Source organism: Bison bison, unplaced genomic scaffold (genome assembly GCF_000754665.1).
Source record: "Bison bison bison isolate TAMUID 2011002044 unplaced genomic scaffold, Bison_UMD1.0 scf7180017864236, whole genome shotgun sequence".
Taxonomy (NCBI): Eukaryota; Metazoa; Chordata; class Mammalia; order Artiodactyla; family Bovidae; genus Bison; species Bison bison.
In genome coordinates, this window is record NW_011494808.1 from 2,299,774 (window position 1) to 2,310,520 (window position 10,747).

Genomic DNA, 10,747 nt, shown 5'->3' on the forward strand with positions numbered 1-10,747 from the left:
GGACTCTGCGAACCGTCTAGAGTGTTGCTGCTGCTGTGGGGGGAAATGTCTTCCCTCTTGTGGACAGCATTGCACCCTCCCACCCCGGCCCCCTCCCCGGTTAATTAGGGAGGGACTTCACAGAACAGATGGTACAGCTGTCATGTTGAATGAACCAAGAAATCCAGTGGACCGAGAAATTCAGACCTGCAGAAGTGAGGAAAGCGAGAGAGGCGAGGGAAAGAGAGCCTGGCTTGCTTTCCTGTTGAACTTTGCGTGGGGAGTTCCCGGCAGTCAGTTCAGTGGCCGCAGGACCCGGAGTCCGGGGTCTATTTAGGGAGCTGATGGGAGCCGGGTGTCAGGTCCCACGATGCTGGCACTCTGCTCATCATGTTCCTTTTAAGAGGGTTGGCAGGCCTGGAGTCTATTTTTAAACCTACGAGAAGGTGCTACATGGATTCCAGGGAGGGCCAGCCTTAAAGCCGAGCTTGCAGCGGGGAGGCAGGGAGGGCACAGCTGACCTAGGATTTTCCCTTTGCCTACACACAGGGGTTCCCCTCCATGCTGGAACTGGAGGCCGACTGTCCATCACAGGCCCCTCTGGGACTTGACCTTGTGGAAGCTGCCCCCTCACCATGAAGCCTTGAGTTGCCTGCTGGGTGTGTGTTTCAGTATTGAGATTTTAAGAATATACCCCCGCTCAGTGTGAAAAATCAACCTGCCTTTATATGTATCAGTCATCTCTCTCTCTTCTGGTTTTCAGATCAGAACTGGAAACCCCCTCTCCCCCTGCCCCTTAGCCCTGCGAGCCCACAGCCAAGCTTGCCAACAGGAGGAAGCAAAAAAAAAAAAAAAAACCCTGACCCCTGAAGGGATCTCTGTGCCCAGTCCCCACTCTGGAAATCCTGCCCTGTGCTGGAGAGAAGGTGGGGAGGGGGCTCGAGGGGCGAGTCTGCAGGGGACAAGATTATTTCCCCAATAGTAAGAAGCCAACATCAGTTTCTCATCAAATAGCCAGATGAAGAGAACAGAATGTTTGATGTTCAATAACAAGTTTCAGCGTCAGTATCCATTTCTCTTTTTGGGTAAGACATAGACCTGGAACTCCTAAAGGATGAACTGCCTTGAGAACAAGCGAGTGCTTCTGCTGAGCAGCCCTGGGGCCACCGGGCAGGGCGGTAGAGAAGCAATGAGGCATCTTCTCCTGTGCATCTCAGAACCCCTGTGCCCAGCATGGAAGCAGCTCTCAGCACGTGTCTCAACCAAACGGGAGCTTTGGCCAGGCCGGATCAAAACAAGACGTGAATGTTAGCATGATTCTACCCACACACCAGAGGCTCCAGGAACGTTAGCCAAATTGGAATCTGAATTGATCAGTTCAGGTTTGTAAATGTCACATCAGTGAAAAAATAACCAGATGTCCAGGGCTCTTTGACCCAATTGTTCATTTCCCCGTAAGCCACGACGGTGCCTGTGGATACAGCCTTGGGACCACTGTGGTTTTCTGGGTGGGGAGGTTACGGTCCTAGGTGGGCTGCATTGCAGATAAGGGTCCCCACCCCAGCCCGTGGCTCCCAGCCCTTCCCCCACAATCTCCATCAGCTCTAAATTGCCAGTCCGGGCCCCACAGAGCAACTCCACCTCCTCAGGTCTGCAGCAGTTCACATCGCCCTGTGGAGGCTGGGAGGGGGCGTGAGGTGTCGTGAGAGGCATCAGTGTCGTTCCAAGAGCATCCCCCCATCGGCAAGTGCACTGGCCCACGTCAGAACATCACACTTCACTTTCTCCACGGTGTGAGGTGGAGAACATTCAGATCATGTTGCCTGACTGCTGAGTGCAGAGCCCAGACCTGGGGCGGGAATGGCACACGTTTCTGAAAACACGTGTGCTGTCGGATGGCCCCGTTGACTAAACTACACCCAGTGCTTCCTCACATGTCAGGAAGCTGCCCTGCAGCCTGGGGGCGTGAGAAGGAGCGGTGGACACACTGGAGAAACTGCACAACCACACTCACTTCACAGGTGCACATGCCAACACAGAAACCCTTGTTTTCTTTCAAGTAGCGCAAGGGGCTTGTCTATCAGTAATGAAAGCCGTCGTACCAGAGTTTCTGAAGGATGGTCAAGTGTCAGCTCTGACAGCCCTGCATGGCTGGGCTTTATTTGAACAGTTCTCCCTAAAGAGACAGAGCCAGGAGGGGGTGGCCCATTGCCAGCTACGTGGAGACTTGCCTGAAGGATTCCAGAGTGGCCTGTGCACCCCGAGTTTGTCCAGCCTGGGTAGCAAGGCTTTCCCCGCTTGGCAGAGACATCCACTAGGAACTGGGGCTTGGGAAGGTGATGCTGGGTGACCCCTTCCATGCTCCATGGCCATGACACTTCACTGTCATGACAATTTGATACAAATGAAAAGGCAGGAGAAAGAAATGATTCAAAAGTAATGATAGCTGGAATTTACAAGCCAGGCACTATTCCAAGCATTTTACCTGTCTTAACACCTTTTATCCTCAACAACCACTCTATGAGGTAGCTTCCATCATTGTCCCCATTGTACAGAAGACAAAGCTAAGGCATGAAGACATTAAGTAATTTACCCAAAGTCACCGAAGCTCTGGGTGGTATGTGGAGCACAGTGAAGGCAGTTGCTCTGAGTCTTGCTTGATTCAATGAGCCTAAGGTGTGTTTAGGGTTTGTGAGAAACACGAAATTCAGAATTTTCCAGAAAGAATTGTTCAATCCTGGAAATCTGAGTGCAACTAGGACCTGTCTATGAATGTGGCCATTCTCTGTAATCAGAAAAGACCCTAGCTACTGCTCCAAGACACGTTCAAGGCAGAAATGTTAGACCACTGTTTCTATGAACCCAGGCCCCCAAAGTTTTTTGGTTTTATTTTTTCATTGAGTATAGTGGAGTTATTATATTAGTTTCAGATATACAGCACAGTGAGTCAAGATTTTCATAGATTATTGTCCATTTAGAGTCATTGTGAAATATTGGCTCTATTTCCCTGTGCTGTACAATATATCCATGTATTTATTTTATACATAGAGTTTGTATCTCATAAGCCCCTACCTGCACTGCTAACCACTATCTTGTTCTTCGTGTCTATGAGTCCGTTTCATTATATTAAAGGTTTAATAAGAGGTGATTGAAACTGTCCTTCCCAGAGGGTTGGGGAAATGCACAGACTTGAAACAATAAGGTTGACTTTAATCCCAGGCTCCCCAGTTGAGTTCTCTGGAATCATCACTGTGACTTCAGGGACACCCCCTTCCAAACCAGGCGAAGGGAGGTCCAGGCAGCAAGTGCTAAGCCTCCCCGGCTGCCCTGCGTGCTCAGCCCAAGGCAGTGCAGCCTTTGGGGATCCTCTGCGGTGGAACCCGCAGGGGATTCTCACCCCTTCCATTCAGGCCCCGACAGCCAAATGCTGACCAAAAGGGTTTCCTCTCTCTCTTCCTGGAGCCAAAACATTTCAAGGCAATCAAACCCAATTAAACTACCACCCAGCCCTCCGACCAGCCCCTGAAGGTTGCTGTTTTACACAACTTGATAACAGGAAGGCAGGCTCTGTCCTTTAAGATGCTCTTAAGCTCCTTTCAACAGGGTTCTTAGCGGTTACCACTGAAAAGCACCTTGGCAACTGCCTGCTCCTTCCCGGTGCTATTTTCTCTTTACTACCAAGGCAACAGGGCAGATGCTACACAGAATATGTCACATAGGGCTCATCATAGTACTCTTAATAATTAAATAGAGACCATTATCTCTCTATTTAATCCTCTTGTGAATTCTGGCTGGCTTCTCTTTCAAATATCTTTTCACACAGTATTTATATCAGTCTTTTTATGATTATTTAAATAAAAAGGTGAGGAAATAAGCTATAAGTCATCAGGCCAATCTACATTTCTCTCTATCCGACTTCATCTGCAGAAAGCCCCACCCACCATGGGTGAATTCTGAGATCTGTCTCTCACTTGGACATTTCTCATCTGGATAATGATGAAGGCTGACTAGACAGTCCTCTGAAACCTTGACTTCATATCTTTTTTAAAGAAATAAAATGTTATAGATGTTTTCATTCTCTTGCCATCTCCAAAATGTTATAACTTCATGAAGACCTCATTTCTACTCTAAAATCACCCTTGATAGCCATTCCCTAGTTACTTTTCAACATGGCCTTTCTTAGTGACCCCCCTGCACCTTGAACCCCTAAATAAATGTTAAGTATAAGAAAAAGAAAGAGAAATGGGCAGTGAATCATTTATCACTAAAACAGGTGTTATCATGTCTGTAATCACGGAGCTAGTTCTTGGCCATCAGAGACACATTTCCAGGACTTCTGAGATCAGACACCTAGAGGCCAAATCAGCATTTCCAAAAGAAAATCATTTGTCAATATCCACATCAACCTGGAGTTCTGTGAGTGTTTCTAGGATGAGAGTAGCAGAGAAAAATTATCCATACAGGACTTAGTGGTACTAACAGGTCTGCTTCTCTCATTCATTCCCTCTTCCACTCTGAAGTATGAACTGCTGAATCGCTGTGTGCGATCTGAGAACCCAACAGAAGACACAGATAAGCATCTTCCGTGGTTCCTGACCTTGGGAAGATTGCAAACTAGTAGAGGGGAAAGATATAGCTATATGGAAAATACATAGAACAATACACAGGCTAAAGATTCAGTAAGACAACAGCTCAAGAGATACCCCATGAGTGTCTGATTAAAAGGCAATGAGGAAGTCCTTCAACAGAAGAATGGATTAAAAAAGAGAGGTGGTACATATGTGCAATGGAATGCTGCTCAGTCATAAGAAAGAACAAAATAATGCTATTCACAACAACATGGATGGACCTAGAGATGATCATATTAAGTGCAATAAGTCAGACAGAGAAAGACAAACACATGCGATCACTCATATGTGGAATTCAATTTAAAAATGATACGAAATAATTTATTTAAAGAACAGAGACAGACTTACAGATACTGAAAGCAAACGTATGGTTACCAGAGGGGGAACGTGGGAGGAGGGATCAGTCAGGAGTTTGGGATGAACATGCACACACGTTATATATAAGACAGATAACAGACAAGGATCTGCTGTGTGGCACTGGGAACTCTACTCTGTAGTCTGTAATAACCTACAAGAGAAAAGAATCTGAAAAAGAATGAACATATGTGTATGTGTAACTGGATCACTTACTTTGCTGTACACCCGAAACTAACACACCACTGTAAGTGAACTCTACTCAGATAATTTTTTTTTTTTAAGGCAGTAAGAGGTTCCATCAAGAAGTACCAGGAATTCAAATCAAGAGTTGAGATCAGAGGGGAATAAGGCGCTCGGGGGACTCTTTCATCCAGCAGTGATATTTGAACCAAACCTTAAAGGCTGCCAGTTTTCAGGCAGTCGCCGGGATCCATTTTAACACTACCAATTTGACCTGAAGCCCCCTGTGTGCTAGGTGTTCAGTTCTAGAAGATAAAGGGAATACACGCTTCATAAACAGAAGGTAGAGATCCAGAAACACTTGTCGATTAAAAATATGTATGTTAGTCAACAAAACAAGCATGCTTACTCTAGGGAATGGGGTGAAAACTACGTCAAAGAATAATTTATTCCTAACGATAGTACAGCCTTTAGAGGTTTAAACGTCATGAGGCTGAAGGGAGTTCCCATTCCTTACAGAGACGTTATGCAAGAGGAAGATAAGATGATGGTTGTTAGATTTGCTTCTTTCTTTAAAAAATATCTGTGTGCCTATTAAGCGTCTAGGACCCAGCGTGTCCTCAGACAGACAGACATCTGCTCTCACAGAGCTTGCCTTCAGGTGGGGCAGGGAAGGGGATAAGGCAATAAGACACATGTACCGAAAACACAGCAGGACCCTGAGGTCCTCACCCCCATGTCACTGCCTGGCTTTTGTCGGTGGAAAAATGTTAGCCAAAGAATAAGCTTAATCAGAGAAGTGAGAACATGCGGAAACAGGAGAGCAGCCAAAGGAGACCAAATAATAACGTAATCACTGGGCACAGCCAAGGACCTTTAGTTCCTTCTCAAGGGCTGTAGATAATATTCTGAGCCATATCCTGTGAGCTGTCTAATAGATACTGAAACCCCAGGTGCAAGAGGTTAACTGCATGACGACCAGATTGTGCCCATGACATAAGCTGCCACAATTCCAAGAACTGACCTTGAGAAATGGAAACAGACAGACTCCGGAACTGAAGAGTAACTGTACTTAAAACAATTAAGGTGATGCTGGTCGGACCACTGAGGACCAGTTTGAAGATGACTGTCAGAGCTGACTGTGCTGTTTCTGCATGTAGCCCCCTCCCTCCATCTATAAAAGCCCTTGCCTAGTGATTGTTAGTTGGGAGGGGGAGTCGCTTTTTGGACGGGAGTCCACCCTCCCCACATTGCCGGCATCCAAAATAAAGCAAATATCCCTTTCCACCAACCTGGCCTCTATAATGGACTTCCCAGGTGGTGCTAGTAGTAAAGAACCAGTCTGCTAATGCAGGAGATTTTAGAGACATGGGTTTGATCCCTGGGTCGGGAAGATCCCTTGGAGGAGGGCATGGCAGCCCACTCCAGTGTGCTTGCCCAGAGAATCCCATGGACAGAGGAGCCTGGTGGGCTGCAGCCCATTGGGTCCCAAAGAGTCAGCCACGACTGAAGGGACTTAGCAGACCCTGTCCAGGGGCTGACCAGGGAGGCTGAAGCCACGGACCTTCGCAGCCTCTTCCCAGGCCCTCCCGGGTCCTCACCTGGAGCCCAGCTGGCTAATCAGGCCAGATCAGAGGTCCCGGTTCACCTCCTCTTCAGTTGGAGCCAATATCTTTCATGACTTCCTCTTGGACTCTGGATTCATAAATAGCAGGAGCATTTTTCAAGTGCCCGTAGGAGTTTGTTGAGTTAACCTGCGTGACTCATTATTAGAGCATCCAGCTTCTTCTCCTCCTCGGGAAGGATGACTCATCCTTCTACACCCAACGCCCGCCCCTCCCCCCCGGGGGGTGCTGGGGAGCAGACGCCTACCTCTTACTAGATTCTTCCCACCCATGTGGTTGATGTTCCTGGGGCCACAGGGGCTGGTTTGCCTGGACTCCAAGGCCTGGGGGCTACAGTACTTGTTCAGGGATTATGTGTGTGCATCTGTGTGCATGCGTGTACATGCAAGCATGCGTGTGCGTGTGTGTGTATGAGTGTGTGGATCGTCACTGTCAGGGCAACATCAGACACAGAGATAAACAGTGGGTCAGAGGGCATCGAGTCTGGGGCTGGGTGTGGGCAGGATGCTGAGGAGGGCAGAGGACCACTGGGTTCACCGCTGTCTCTTCCATCGTTTCTGTGGCCAGGTGTGTTACAGTTTGGCCAGAGAGGTCACTTCTAGAGGGCGCAAGCTGGTGGGGGTGGGGAGAGGCCACACCACGCACACACAGAAAACCAGAAGAGGTTTCGACATTTAACTTCTCCCCATGCCTCGCTGGGAAACGGGTGAAATCCCTTACCAGCGATGCTACAGAGAAATGTCTGTGCCCTGTGCTTCTACATTTGTGGGAAAGTCTCCCTCTCTGGGAAAAGAGTCCTCCTTTTGTGTTTTAACTGGGGACTCCATTTGGAAGACTTGGGAGAGGAGAAGACAGGCGGTCGGAAATCACAATGGGGAGCGGGATGCCCCTTGCCCTCCAGCCTCCTCAGCCACCTCCACCATCCCAGCCCTCAGCCAGCTTCGGACCATCCCGCATGCACAGCCAGGACACCCTGCCCTGGGCCCTTCCTAACTGTTGTGCAATTCCCATAACTTCTGTGTGATCCGAGAGATGCCTTTCAGGCCGGGTACCACAGGGTCCCAGCCCCTAGCAACAGTGATGTCACCTGCCTTCTGCTTGGAGACCACACCCCAGGGATGCCAGCACAGAGGGAGCTGGCAAGACCACCTTCCAGGCTCCCCGGCCCTGGTGTTCAGGCTCTGCTCTCATCACCATCCTTCCCCGCCCTCATTTTATTCCCACCGCACACTCTGCTGTTGCCTTCTGCCAAGGGGTCAATGTGCAATCATTCCTAACCCCAGCCAGAGTGGAAACCAAAACACAACTCAGAGAGAGCTGCACGCCCTGGATGAGCTGGAAAGGCATGGATTTGGGGATCCAGAAACCACCCCTTCATCTTCAGGTCTGGAAAGATGGAGTGACCGGCTCAAGGTCACAGGTCATAGCGGTAGTATTTACCAGACCAGAAGCCAAGTCTCCATCTTCTGGTCCAGCATGGTCCACACCCCTGAGGTCTGCTCAGAAGGCCCCTTCTCCCTCCCCTTCCTGGGTGCGGGGCGTGCTTGGGAACCAGGAGAAGGGAGTGGGGGAAGGGAGGCAAAAGGTTGCCAAGGTCCAGAAGGTCAAGTTCAGGTCCCATCCCAGAGCCCAGGGCTCGGGAGGTGAGAGCAAGTGCTGGGGGCATGGAACAAATTCAGTAGGGGCTGCGGGGGCCGGTCCGTGGCTGTTACCACCTGGCTTGCATGAGGCATCTGGGGCCGGCCCCACCTCGTGAAGGTCAAAGGCAGAGTGGTCAGAACATCTTTGGCCAAGTGGGGAACAGTGCTAAGAAACCCAAAAATGCAAATCACTGGGGGTTTAAATGACTGTACAAGAGCAGGAGCTCGGCCGCTGTATGCTGAGTCCTTGGTTTAGAGAAGGATGCCGGACCTTTCAGATGCCAGACACCAGCTTCTTCTGCCAGGGACCAGCCAAAGGGGGCCAGGAGCCCTGCAGCGCAGGGGTGAGCCTGCCTTGCCCTCCTCCCATATAGGAGGGCAGCCCCCAGCCCACACCAGTTCTAGGGGGCTGCCTGATGGAAGACAGAATATTTCCTGGAGGGCTGTTACAGGAAACGTGCACTCTCTCAAGGTTAAATACAGGGCCAGAAAAAAAGTAGGGGATGTACTAGAAACGCCCATCTGTGTCAATGAGGATGTGCCTGGCGTTCCCTGCGTGGGTATTTCAACTGGGAGAGCAAAGAGCTGCCATCCTCTGGGCTTCCTCATATCACCCACTGCAAGTCTCCTTTGATCTGTTTGCCAGCAAGCAAGTCACCCAACCATTCCAGTCTCCACCTCCGCAAAATAAGATCTTATTTCCCAGCGGAAGCAGCACCGGAATGAGTCACTTCTGCGTTCTGCAGGCCTGTCCCTAAATATCTGTATGCCCCTCACTTGGGTATTTCCTAACGCCCGTGTAGGGGAGGTGTTTCCTGCTGAGAACCATCTCTCAAGCGGTGGTCTCAGATACTTAGTGAATCAAGGTCTAAGCAGTTTATTTGAATCAAGAGATAGCACATTGCAGCCATTAATTTTTACACTTGGAATTACGACCTCTCTATCTCTAATCACCCATGCAAATTTAAATCAATAAGATGTCAGTCTGGATCCCCAAGTAGATGAGAGAATTCCATCCTGCTCACAATTTCAAGGATTTCATGGACTTGATCCTTAGACATCAGTGGATCAGAAAGTCCTAAGATTCTTAGCCACCATATATACTCAGGGGTAGAGGCATTCCAAAAATAGCCACACCAGAAAAAGCTCCTCTGATCATTCCAAATCCATTTCCCCTGATGGAATGGTTTTCTCATTTCCACAGAGAGCTATGAAACCAGCCATGCTAGTGTTGAGGCCCACAGACCCAGCGGGAGAAGGAAATTAGACTGGTATTTAGACAAGTCAACCCCCTAACAAAGAAATAGTCTGAACACAGCACCTGGGTTCAATTCCTGGGTTGGGAAGATCCCCTGGAGAAGGGGTAGGCTACCCATTCCAGTATTCTTGGGCTTCCCTTGTGGCTCAGCTGGTAAAGAATCCGCCTGCAATGTGGGAGACCTGGGTTTGATCACTGGGTTGGGAAGATCCCCTAGAGAAGGGAAAGGCTACCCACTCCAGTAGTCTGGCCAGGAGAATTCCATGGACTGTATAGTCCATGGGGTTGCAAAGAGTCGGATGCGACTGAGCGACTTTCACTCTCACTTTTGATGCAATAGCAAACTGTATTTATTGGATTCCTTCCTAAAACAAAACATCCTTTGGGAATGTACAGAATCAATTCCATAATTGTCCTGTTTGGGATGTGTGAACTTTACTGTATTTTCATTTCTTCAGTTAGACCTGTTAAAAAATTCAAGGCTACCATCTACACACATATTTTCATTTCTTCAGGTAGACCTGTGAAACAATTCAAGGCTACCATCTACACACAGACACTCTTTTAGATGATTGATGTTTGCAATTAAATTCACGGACAAATATGAAAGGCAAGGAGAAAACTGGAAGCATTTTTAGATACCTTCAGCATGTACAGTACATCTGAATCCATTCTGTTAAAGCTTTTTTTTTTTTTTTTTGCCTTCCGCAAAAGTTTTCATGTATGATAATTTCCCTATGCACTCGGGAGCTAGTTACTTAAAGAAACCCCGTGGTGAAGATTTGCAAATTAAGTAAACATTCTGCCATGCATTTGTGCTTTGAGTTCAGATGGGGACACGCTTCCTGAGGTGCTTCTGCTTTGGTTTATGGGGGGAGACCCCTGCGTACAGGAAAACCAGTAAGGCTCCACTGAAGGGATGAGAAGTAGGGGTGATGGGAAGGGTTCGAAAGTTGGGCCAACACGGCCCTGTCACAGGGCTACCCCGGCACCCTGGGGTCAAAGGTTTGGCCGGTGGGCTCAGGAGTTCCAAAGGAAATCCTGCCACAGGACCCAGCAGGAGAGATGCCAGCCCCCCCC